This window comes from Hemitrygon akajei, chromosome 8 (genome assembly GCF_048418815.1).
Source record: "Hemitrygon akajei chromosome 8, sHemAka1.3, whole genome shotgun sequence".
NCBI classification, from domain to species: Eukaryota; Metazoa; Chordata; class Chondrichthyes; order Myliobatiformes; family Dasyatidae; genus Hemitrygon; species Hemitrygon akajei.
The window spans coordinates 166,815,755-166,828,557 of record NC_133131.1 but is presented as its reverse complement, the minus strand read 5'-3'; the positions used below and the strand labels follow the sequence as shown (position 1 = coordinate 166,828,557).

The 12,803-nt window shown below is 39.0% G+C and overlaps 1 protein-coding gene across 7 annotated transcripts in view; it reads left to right on the top strand.

The window, feature by feature from the left end:
• Window positions 1-12,803, top strand: part of nktr (natural killer cell triggering receptor) — a 243,430-nt gene that overhangs the window by 81,450 nt on the left and 149,177 nt on the right. The window lies entirely within an intron of this gene.

Below are 12,803 nucleotides of genomic sequence, written 5' to 3'. Positions count from 1 at the left end.
ATGGTGAACAACGTCTCATTATTTCCTAAGTTCAAGGTCAAAATGAATTCCTTTCCCTTTCATCAGCTATAGTTTGGTGACCGCTGTTTGAACTGTTTTAACTAGGAATTCACTCACCTTCGATTCAACTTGGAGCCGCTAAAAGGTTAAGTGCTGTGAAACATCCTTTCGTTCTAAAAGGACTGAGGTTTGATTTCAGATTCTCTACAGGGGTTGAATTACTTTCTTACCTTTTTTCTGTCAACTGAAAGTCGTCTTGATGGGTTCAGACTCCCCCACGTCCCCCCCCTGTATGAAACAGAGCACAAATGTATTGACTCAGTCTATAATAGTCTTTGTCAATCAGTAATAGAATTTTTAAAATGTATTTTTTTTAATGTTCTATAACCAAATGTAGAATTTGGTACAAAATGTGATTTTTTTAAAAAGTAGTGAGAGATATAGTTGTAAAGAAACAGGAAAGACTTAACGAAGTCAAAATTCAAACTAAGTTTATTATCAAAGTACTATAGGTCACCATATATAGCCCCGAGATTCATTTTCTTGCAGGCGTTTGCAGGAAAATAAAGAAATACAATACAAACAACAGCACACACAAAATGCTGGTGGAACACAGCAGGCCAGGCAGCATCAGTTCTGACGAAGGGTCTCGGCCCGAAACGTCGACAGTGCTTCTCCCTATAGATGCTGCCTGGCCTGCAGCATCAAACCTGTTGTTGTTTGAATTTCCAGCATCTGCAGATTTCCCGTGTTTGCTCTTGAAATACAACACAATTTGAAATCTGAGTAAATATATATATTTACTGACAAACAACCCAATGTGCAAAAGATTTTTTTTCAGCTCCTGGGTCAACACAGAAAGGTACCGTAGATTCCGGACTACAGAGCGCACCTGATTAAAAGCTGCTGGCTCTAATTTTAGAAATAAAATCAATTTTTTAATTGTAAAGGCCGCACCGGATTTTCGGCCGCAGGTGTCCCACGTTGTAATATGAGATATTTACACAGAAAGATATTACACGTGAGGATTTTTTAACTTTTAATTAAATCCATATGGTAACAAAAACAAATACATATTGCAAATGCTTTTTTTCGAACCGTGCCCGTAACGCGGCTACTTTTAAATATACGTTGCGTATACTTCTTTACTGAACAACATTCCAATATCTCCTAACGACTGGTAAAAAATATATATACTGCAGCCTACCAGGAAAAGTTATTGATCGCCTTTAACTTAAAAGCAGCGTTCGCTCAGATCCAAAGCCGCTTGCGTAATGCGCTCCCCCCTCCTTTCCGTTTATCGCAAACTGGCATTTTTCCCACAAGACACCGCGAAACCGGGTGTGACGTCATAGCATCCCGCGATGTAGTACAGAAAACAAATATAGTTAAAACTCTTCTAACTTTAACTAGAAAATGAATTACTAAGCGAAAATATTATAAACTAAATAACTGCCATAAGGCAGCACAATGCTTCGAGTGTTTTCCATGTTGATGAGGGTGAGTACAAATGACTGATTTACAATAATTTAATTGTGAAAGTGCGCTTGATTTATCGTACAATTTCATTGGACCTCTGTGAACTACTCATCAATTTTATTGGTCTACTGTTATGAGGCAAAATGTTTACGAGGCGGCATGAAAAAAATCATGTATTAGCCGCTCCGGATTAAAGGCCGCAAAGTTCAAAGCTGTTCAAAATGTGGGAAAAAAGTAGCGGCTTAAAATCCGGAATCTACGGTAAATATCTGTAGGGTTGTAACTACTTAACTATCTATGGTTAATATACTTTCCTACCAGAGAAGTAATTTAGATGATCTCTTCCTTGTCAATAAGTTGAGTTTGTATAATGTCATTTCCAGTGCATAAGTGTAAAGGTGTATGAAATAATTGTTACTACCCATCCGATGTAACACCAAAACACCACAGTAAGTTAAAGAACACAATAAAACCACAATAAATATAAACATATAAAATAGCTTACACGAGGAAATCTGCAGATGCTGGAATTATAACTTTACTCAACTTCACTTGCCCCGTTATTGAACTGTTCCCACTACCTATGGATTCACTTTCAAGGACTCTTCATTTCATGCCGTTGATATTTGTTGCTGATTTATTTATTATTATTATTTCTTTTTGTATTTGCACCAGTGGTTGAACGCCCAAGTTAGTGCGGTCTTTCATTGATTCTATTGTGGTTATTATTCTATTATGGATTTGAGTATGCCTACAAGAAAATGAATCTGCGGTTTGTATATGGTGACATGTTATCAAAGTCCACATAAACTTATTTGTACTTTGAACTTTAGCTTCGAGGTGCTGTCTGTTCTAATGCCTTTGATAACAAAAGGGGAAATGTTAAATGGAGATGCACGGAATAAGATTTTTTGACACAAGGTGGTTGGTCCGTAGAATGGCTGCTGGAGGTTGTGGTGGAAGCCAGTACGATAGTGGTGTTGAAGAAATTGCTAGATTATCACATGAATATGGAGGAAGTAGAGGGATATGACTCTTGTGTAGGCGGAAAGGAATTACCGTAGATTCCGGACTACAGAGCGCACCTGATTTTAAGCCGCTGGCACTAATTTTAGAAATAAAATCATTTTTTTAAATGTAAAGGCCGCACCGGATTTTAGGCCGCACCGGATTTTCGGCCGCAGGTGTCCCACGTTGTAATATGAGATATTTACACAGAAAGATATTACACGTGAGGATTTTTTTTAACTTTTAATTAAATCCATATGGTAACAAAAACAAATACATATTGCAAATGCTTTTTTTCGAACCGTGCCCGTACGCGGCTACTTTTAAATATACGTTGCGTATACTTCTTTACTGAACAACATTCCAATATCTCCTAACGACTGGTAAAAAATATATATACTGCAGCCTACCAGGAAAAGTTATTGATACCTTTAACTTAAAAGCAGAGTTCGCTCAGATCCAAAGCCGCTCGCGTAATCCGCTCCCCCCCTCCTTTCCGTTTCATCGCAAACGGCATTTAAAAGCAGATTTCGCTCGGATCCAAAGCCGCTCGCGTAATCCGCTCCCCCCTCCTTTCCGTTTCATCGCAAACGGCATTTAAAAGCAGATTTCGCTCGGATCCAAAGCCGCTCGCGTAATCCGCTCCCCCCTCCTTTCCGTTTCATCGCAAACGGCATTTTCCCACAAGACGCCGCGAAACCGGGTGTGACGTCATAGCATCCCGCGATGTAGTACAGAAAACAAATATAGTTTAAACTAAGTAGGGTAGGTAGCACAATGCTTCGAGTGTTTTCCATGTTGATGAGGGTGAGTACAAATGACTGATTTACAATAATTTAATTGTGAAAGTGCGCTTGATTTATCGTACAATTTCATTGGACCTCTGTGAACTACTCATCAATTTTATTGGTCTACTGTTACGAGGCAAAATGTTTACGAGGCGGCATGAAAAAAATAATGTATTAGCCGCTCTGGATTATTGGCCGCAAAGTTCAAAGCTGTTCAAAATGTGGGAAAAAAGTAGCGGCTTAAAATCCGGAATCTACGGTAGTTAAATCTGGCACGTTTGGTGCAGAGACCAGGGCTGCAGGGTCTATTCCTGTGCTGTACTGTCCTGTGTTCTGTGTTACACTAGTAGTTATTTACAGTAGTTGATTAACCTTTCTTTAGAATGTGAGATGAAACTGGAGCACTTGGAGAGCACAAGTTACACAGATAACACCAGAGGTCAAGAGTCAGATTTGGGTTGCTGAAGTCCTGAGGCAACAGCTCTAACTGCCTCACCACTACAAATGAAATTGCTTTAAAGCTTGGCACTGTTCACAGCTCAGCACATCAGACACCAGCTCTCCCCTCTATGGACCCTGTCTACACCTTTCACTGCCTCAGTAAAGCAGCCAATATAATCAAAGACCCTGCCAATTCCAGACATTCTCTCTTCTCCCCTCTGCCATCGGGCAAAATATACAAAAGCCTGAAAGCATGTAGCACCAGGCTTAAAGATTGCATCTGCCCCACTACTAAAGACTATTGAATGGCTCCCTAGTATGACAAAAAGGACTCTTGACCTCACACTCTACCTTTTTTATTCTGTCTACGTTATTTTCTTGCACCTGCAGTACACTTTCTTTGTAGTTTTATTCTTTATTCTGCATATTTATTGTTTTACCTCAGTCTAGCTCAATGCACTATATAATGATCTGTATGAACAGTGTGCAAGACAAACCTTCCAGTGTATCTTGAAAAATAATAAACCAATTCCATTAGGAGCACACAGCAGCAGTTTGAAAGTACATGCTATGTCAGTCCTGAAATACATGGAATTGCAGATGGTAAAATTGAAATGAACTCTCAGTGTGGCTAATCATGTAACATTTTGTTTTATAAAAAACTAAATGCCACTTTTAATCTGCTCCTTTGTAAATGTGTTACTCATTGGTTCCAGCAAATCTTACAAATCAAAGCGATTTTTAATTTGTTGCTGCTTGAGTAGCCAATATATTGTTGAATTGGGACACACGCTCAAGGGGAGGATCTTCAACTTGCTATATGACTGGTCACCAGCCCATAACAATTCCTATAAATATACCAATTGCTCTGAAACCATTCACTTTACAAAGAGTGCAAAAAGGATCAACCCTGGTTCCAGAGTAGGCATTGAAGAACAGGACAATGATTAAAGTCAGAGACCACCGAGGACTGTGGGGCAGATGAAGACTGACGAGAGCCCGCTGTGATGTCTGAATCAAATGTGTATATTATTGTAAGGCACAATGCTGATGGATTGATTAAGTGCTACCATCCCAGTTATTGGGGACTTTGCTTATAAAGGGTTCTCTACATTTATTTTAAGCCAAGTAAGTTCTGCTTTTTCTGTTTTGGAGGGGCATGCGATCTCATGGCATGCTCTCTTTAAAATGATACTTCAGCTGGATGTGTAGAGATTAAAGTTATGTACTAAAGCCAATTTTTTTCCTTTGAGAAAGGCTTTGTCTTTATATTTGCTTTGCCATTATTGACATTGCATTATATGAGCCAAATCATAATAAATCTTTGCAGAAAACTTCAGTGTTCTGGTGGTAATCTGATCAGAGCCAAGTTGCAAGTGAATTGTACCTGTCTATTGCTCCTAAGATGGATGGTTTACCGACACAAAATAATGTGGCTCCCTGATAGCAAATCATCTTTAAAATACCTAAATTCATACTTGGAAATCATGCTGTGGGTCCTGTGAATACCTGTGAATACACACTTTGCATTATTAAAATATGCAGGGTTCCAAGGGAAACTAAGCAAGGTAGTTGAATGGGAGTACACATACTGACCTGGTTAACTCTGCACATTACGGTAAGCGTTGGAAGCATGTGGTCTTGTTTAATTTATTCCTGTTTTGAGACTCGCATAGTATTGAAGGGAAGTACATAGTTTAGGAAGCGGCCTTATGCACTCTGGCCACTTTATTAGCTGTATTGTACACTTGCTTGTTAATACAAGTACCTAATCAGCCAATCATGTGGCAGCAACTCAGTGCATAAAAGCATGCAGATATGGTCTTGAGATTCAGTTGTTCAGACAAACATCAGAATGGGGAACAAATATGATCTAAGTGACTTTGACCGTGGAATGACTGCCACTTTGAGTATCTCAAAACTATTGATCTCCTGGGATTTTCGTTCACCACGGTCTCTATAGTTTACAAAGTTTGGTATAAAAAACACAAAAATGTTGTCTTAATGAGCGATATCAGAGGAGAATGGCTAAATTGGTACAAGCTGACAGGAAGGTGACAGTAACTTAAATAACCACACGTTGCAACGGTGGTGTGCAGAAGAACATCTCTGAATGCACAACACATTGAATCTTGAAATGAATGGGTGATAGCAGCAGAAAACCACAAACATACTCTGTGGCCATGTTATTAGGACCAAGAGGTGCCTAATAAAGTAGCCTCTGAGTGGATTTGAGCAGATTAGGCCATTCAGCCCATTAAATCTGCACCACCATTCGATTGTGGTTGATTTATTATCCCTATCAACCCCATTCTACAGCCTTCTCCCCATAACCTTTGACATCCTTACTAATCAAGAACCTATTAACCTTTAAATATACTCAATCTCTTGGTCTCCACAGCCACAGATTCACCACCCTTTTACTGAAGTAATTCTTCCTCATCTCTGTTCTAAAGGGATCTGTTTCCCTTCTGAGGCTGTGCTCCTGATCCTAGACTCCCCCAGTATTGAAAAAGATTTTGTTTCATACAGTAGTCAAGTTTAGGAAAGTTTGGGAGTTAATGTGGTTAATATTTTCATTTGCACTAATAGTTTAGCATTGTCATGTTAGTTTTTCTGATTCTTTCTTTCTTGTGTACATGTTTAGTAATAGCAAATGTAATCCAACTATTTTAGAAATGACTGAAAGAAAATGGGGAGCTACTGGCCTGTTGGCCTGATTTCAATAGTTTACAAAATGCTGAAATTTATAAAACAGCTAAAGCGACTGAGTGCAGTCAGCAGAAATTTGAAAGGCAAATTATGTTTGTTTAAGCCTTTAGAGTTCTTGCAGGTGACTAGTAGAATACATGAGGAACTAGTCAGTGTGTTTTGAGAGGTTTTAATTTTAAGAGGCTTCTAATAAGGTCCCACGCAGGAGATTGGTCATTGTCATTAGATCACATAAAATTAGACCATTGCAAGTAATGTACTGGAATGAATTGAGAATTGGTTATTGCATAGAAAACAGAGTGGGAATGAACAGGTCTTTTTTTTTTACCAAATTGACAGGTTGTTACTAGTGGGGGTAATGCAGAGGATGGGTGCAAGGACCCCAACTATTCACAAGCTAGATCAGCAATTTGTTTGCAGGGACCAAGGTTCCCATTTCCAAGTTTATTAATGATATTAAAATAGGCAGGAATTGTAAGGTAGATGTAAAGAGAGATGGACTATCTGAGCAAGTAGGCAGGATCATTGCAGTTGTTCAATAATGTGGGAAAAAATAGAGCATCGTGGTGGGTATAAATGAAAAGCATAAATGATAAGCTGCTGCTGATGTTCTGAGGGATCTCTATACAATATGTATATCTCTAAAAACAACTGCAGATACAGCATGCAGGTATATTATGAAACAGTTTAATTACAGGAGTAGAAAAATCTTTCAGCATTATATATGATACAGTTGGATGGAGTACAGGTATTATAGTTTTGGTATAATTATTGGCTCGTCCTTCCTTACATTCATGTTACATCCATCATCTGCTTGTAAACCTGCTGGCTCATGCTCAACTCTATCATCCTGGTTCCCATCCCACTGCAATTTTAGTTTAAACCACTTCCAACAGCTCTAGTAAATCTGCCCCCAAGATTATTGGTCCCCCTCGGATTCAAGTGCAACCTGTCCTTTTTGTAAAGGTCCCACCTGCCTCAGGAGAGGTCCCAATTAAGAGCAAAAGACTGGAGAGGCTGATTTTTGCTGTTTCAGAGAAGTTGAGCTGTGAAAATAATTTTTTAAAGATGTAATCAAGTAGGTTGGAACTTCTCCCACAAGAGCATGGTAAGGTCTTGTGGCATTTTTTTTTTTAAAAAGGTGGGAACTCCTGAACTAGAGGGTCAAAAATTGAAAGGTACAGAATTTAAATGTTTAGCAAATCCACACCATGTGGTTGGGTTTTAAACTAGATTTGCAAGGGGATGGGAACCAGAGTGCCAGAACAGATAGTGGAGTGGTTGTGGAGAAAGATGTTAAGCCTAAATACAAAGTAGGAATAGATAGGTGGAACTAACATTGTGAACTGCATATATTTCAATGCAACGAGTATTGTAGCAATGGCTGATGAGCTTAGGGCATGGATCAGCACATGGAATTATGACCGCATTACTGTTAGTGACACTTGGTTGCAGGACATGGTTGCTCAGTGTTCCAGGTTTCTGTTGTTTTATACATGATAATCGAGTAGGAGGGATGGCATTACTAGTTAGGAAAAATGTCACAGCTGTACTCAGGACAGACTGGAGAGCTTGTTTAGTGAGGCTTTATGTGTAGATCTGTGGAATAAGAGAAGTATGATCACGTTAATAGGATTAAATTATAGACCACTCGACAATCCACAGGACTTAGAGGAGCAAGTTTGTAGAAAGATCAGCCTGTTGCAAGAAACAAGGTTGTGATAGTAGGTGATTTTAACTTTCCACAGATTGACTGGGACTCCCATACTGTAAAATGGCTGAATGGGAAAAAGTTTGTTAAATGTTCCGGAAAGTTTTCTTAATCAGTACATAGAAGTTTCAACTGGGGTGATACTAGTTCTCCTATTAGGGCATGAGACAGGGCAGGTGATAGAAGTTTGTGTGGGGGAACACTTTGCATCTAGTGATCATAATGTCATTAATCTCAAGGTAATAATGGAGCAGGATAGGTATGGTTTTAAACTGGAGAAATACCATCAAAATTGGCCTAAGAAAGAACCTGGCAATTGTGGATTGGGACAGGGTGTCTTCTGGCAAAGGTGGGCAGTAAGTGGGAGGCATTTAAAAGTGAAATTTTTCAAGTACTGATTTTTTGCACCTTTGTTTACTCAGGAGATGGGCTCAGAGTCTAGAGATGTGAGGCAATGCAGCATCGAGGTCATGGACCCTATACAGATTAGAGAAGGAAGTACTTGCTGTCTTGAGGCAAATTGGGTGGATAAGTTTCCAGGACCTGACAGTGTGTTCCCTCAGACCCTGTGGGAGAATAGTGCAGAACTTGTAAGGGCCCGAGCAGAGATATTTAAAACATCCTTAGCCACAGGTGAGGTTCCAGATGATTAGTGGATAGGTAATGTTGTTCGGTTGTTTAAGAAAGGCTCTAAGAATATAAGTAAGCCAGGAAATTATAGGCTGGTGTGCCTGACATCAGTTCAGGGAAGTTATTAGAAGGTGTTCTAAGGGATTGAATGCATAAGTATTTTGATAGACGGGGGCTGATTAAGGATAGTCAGCATGGCTTTGTGCATGGTAGGTCATGTCTAACCAACCTTAGAGTTTTTGAGGAAGGTACTAGGAAAGTGGATGAAGGCAAGGCATTGGGTTCTACATGGACTTTAGGAAGGTCTTTGACAAGGTTCTGCATAGGAGGTTGGCCAAGTAGGTTCACTCGCTTTGCATTCAAGATGAGGTAGTAAATTGGATTAGACTTTGGCTCCATGGAAGAAGTCAGAGTGGTTGCAAATGGTTGCTTTTACTATAGGCCTATTACAGGTGGTGTGCTGCAGGGATCGGTGCTGTGTCCATTGTTTGTCATCTGTATCTACGATCTGGATGATCTGGATCAGCAGATTTACAGATGACACCAAGATTGGAGGTAGTGGACAGCGTAGAAGACTATCAAAGCTTGTAGCAGTAGGCACTGAGGAATTCAGTGAAACAGAGCAATTTGGGAATACAAAGTAGTGCCCATCATTTCCTCTTACAATTTAGAGTAGTTCATAGAGTTCACATGTCTAAAGATAAGCTATCTCATTTTTATTCAGATTTATCTCCTTTCTGTGATAGATGTAATAATGGAGAAGCTTCATTAAGTCACATGTTTTGGACATGTCCAAGACTTGAAAGATACTAGAAGGAAGTATTCCAAACTTTCTCGGTACTTTTCAAGGTAAATTTTAAGCCTAACCCTTTGACCGCATTATTTGTTATTGTTGGAGGAAAAGACTTTATTTTGGAGACACCTGATTTGCATATTTTGGCTTTTACTTCTCTTATAGCTAGGAGGGTGCTCTTGCTTAAATGGAAGGATGCTGTTCCGCCTACTCATGCTCAATGTTATGTCATGCTTAAGTTTAGAGAAGATCCGATATTCAGATTTTGAATCGAGCCAAGAATTTTATACATTGTGGGGACCATTTTTTAGTTATTTTCAAAACCTTTGATTTGTTGTAAAAGTACAGATGGTGGATAATAATATATTTTATTATATGGTAAGAGTCTTTTCTCTTTTTTCTTGCTTTTCCTAACAGCTCTGACTATGGTAGTGGGTTTAGATTTTTTTCTGTATAACAAAATTATTATACTTCAATATTACAATTAAATTTTTATGAATGCAGGATTTTGTGATTGTAGCTGTATTTTTAATACAATGTATTTGGTACCATTTTATTTTTTTCTTTTAATTTATAATATATATCTTGTACTCTGTATTCCTCTATGCAGAAACTAATAAAAATATTGAAAATATATATTGGGAATACAAAGTAGAGTCACTGGTAGATAGGCTTGTAAAGAAAGCTTTTGGTATATTGGCCTTCGTAAATCAATGTACTGAGTACAGGAGTTGGGATGATATGTTGAAGTTGTATGGGAAGCAGGGTTTAAGGGTCGGCACAACATTGTGGGCCGAAGGGCCTGTACTGTGCTGTATTGTTCTATGTTCTAAGTTGTATAAGATGTTGGAGAGGCCTAATTTGGAGTATTGTGTGCAGTTTTGCTCACTTGCCTTCAGAAAGGAAGTAAATAAGATTGAAAGCGTGCAGAGAAAATTTACAAGGATGTTGTAAGGGCTTGAGGACCTGAGTTGTAGGAAAAGGTTGACTGGGGTAGGACACTATTCCCTAGGATACAGAAGATTGAGTTGAGATTTGATAGGAATACAAAATTAAGGGGTATAGATAGGGTAAATATAAACAGGCTTTTCCCTATAGGCATCTATAGGGAGAAGCACTGTCGATGTTTCGGGCGGGGACCCTTCGTCAGGATGCTGCCTGGCCTGCTGTGTTCCACCAGCATTTTGTGTGTGTTGTTTGAATTTCCAGCATCTGCAGATTTCCTCGTTTTTGCTTTTTCCACTGAGGCTGGGTGAGGCTAGAACTAAAGGCCATGGGTCAAGGGTGTTACATTATGACCTAGGAGGCCATTTAAACCCACCATGTCTTTGCTGGCTCTAAGCAATCCCATTCTCTGACTAATCATCCTCTCAAGCTATTTTCACATTTCCACTCAACATGCCCGTTCCAAATGCCTCCATTCACCCAAACACGAGCCAATTTGCAGCGGAAAAGGAACTAATTAACCACTCATCTGTTGAGAACTGGGAGGAAGCTGACTGGTTCCTGGAGAACAGGCTGATTCACATTGACAGTACTGAAGTTCAGAATTGAGCCTGGGTCACAGCCACTATGTCAGTTTGTTGCCCAAAACCCCGCTTGGTTTCTTTATTTATTGATTTGATAACTGTAACTGAAATCTGGTGAGAATCTATTTTGGGGTTCTCGATTTGACTGCTCCACCTTGGCAGTTTAGTCTAAAATTGACAGTACTGAGCTTTGAAATTTGCTCCCTAAATCTCCATACTTTATCTCTTTTAATCCTACCACTTTGATAAAACTTTTAGTCATCGCTCTAATAGCTCCTTTTTAGCACCTTAATTGAATAACTCTACAAGCCCAAGAGAATGTGTCCACGTCTATAGTATTGTCCCATTTTCTGTTACTTGACAGATTAGAAGCACAAGAGATTTGTGGATGTCAGAGCAGAAAATAAATCTCATTGCTTACTATCAGACTTGAATCATAAACTACTACTTGAAAGAGCTGCAGAGAAAATATTTTCTCCTCATTTTCAGATACTGGTGTACTCTTGCATGATGTATGCCTGGTAGCTGTTGAATGTAAAACTAGGCGACTGGCATCTCTGTATGATCTGTTATATCAATCAGTTTTCATTGAGTGCAGTGCAGCAATGAAGGCGCACACTCAACCAACATGTTAGGAACAGCTTCCCATCCACCATCAGATTCTGAATGGACAATGCATTCTATCTCTATTTTTTTGCCCTCTTTTACGCTACTACTTTAAGATACCGTATGTGTATTTGTGTTTGTTTTTCATTTTGTAATTTTTGTGTATTAAACTGTTGCTTTTGCAAAGCAAATTTCATGACGTGTCAGTGATAATAAACCTGATTCTGAGCATCTTAGTTCAATAGTCCACAGTACTTATGCTTAAAGATTAGCTTTATTTGTCACACGTAAAATACATCATTTGCCTCAAAACGAATCAGCAAGGATTGTGCTGGGTAGCCTGAAAGTGTTCCCATGCTTCTAGTGTTAGCATAACATGCTCACATCTCACTTAACCCTAACAGTGTGTCTTTGGAATGTGGGAGGAAAGCAAGTTCTGGTGGAAACCCATGCGACCATTGCGAGAACATACAAACTCCTTGTAGACAGCAGCGGGAACCAAACCCTGATGAATGATCATGAGTACTGTAAATTGATTGCATTAACTACTATGCTACCGTACTGCCCTTGTTGACGCAAACAATGTATTTCACTATGTTTTGGTGTACATGTGATAAATCAGGATCTGACTTGGGTAGGTCAGAAGGAGAAAGGATTCGATGAGGTTGCCTGGAATTGTAGAAATCAATACTGATGCTTTGAGTTATATACTACACATGTGGAATAAGAAGTCCTGTTGTACTTTCAGATGAATAAATGGAATCCCAAGGCATTATTTTGAAGTGCAGAGAAATTGTCCCTTGTGATTGGAGCAATATTTAACTACTCTCGGATGACAGTTAAGGATCAGGGATCAATTTTATTTGCCATATGCATTTATATGTATTAGAAATTTGCTATGCTGTATTGTCATAACATGCATAAAGGATGGTTAGTTATCACATTGCTGTTTGTCAAAGCTGGTGCTCAAATTTGCTGCCAGAGTCCTAGATGAGAAAAGTTGCTACACTTTCAAAGTGCTTTATTTTCTGTAAAAACAGTTTGGGGTGTTTTGAAAGTTATGAAAGACCCAGTTATCAATGTACCTAATAGATGTAGTGTAGAGG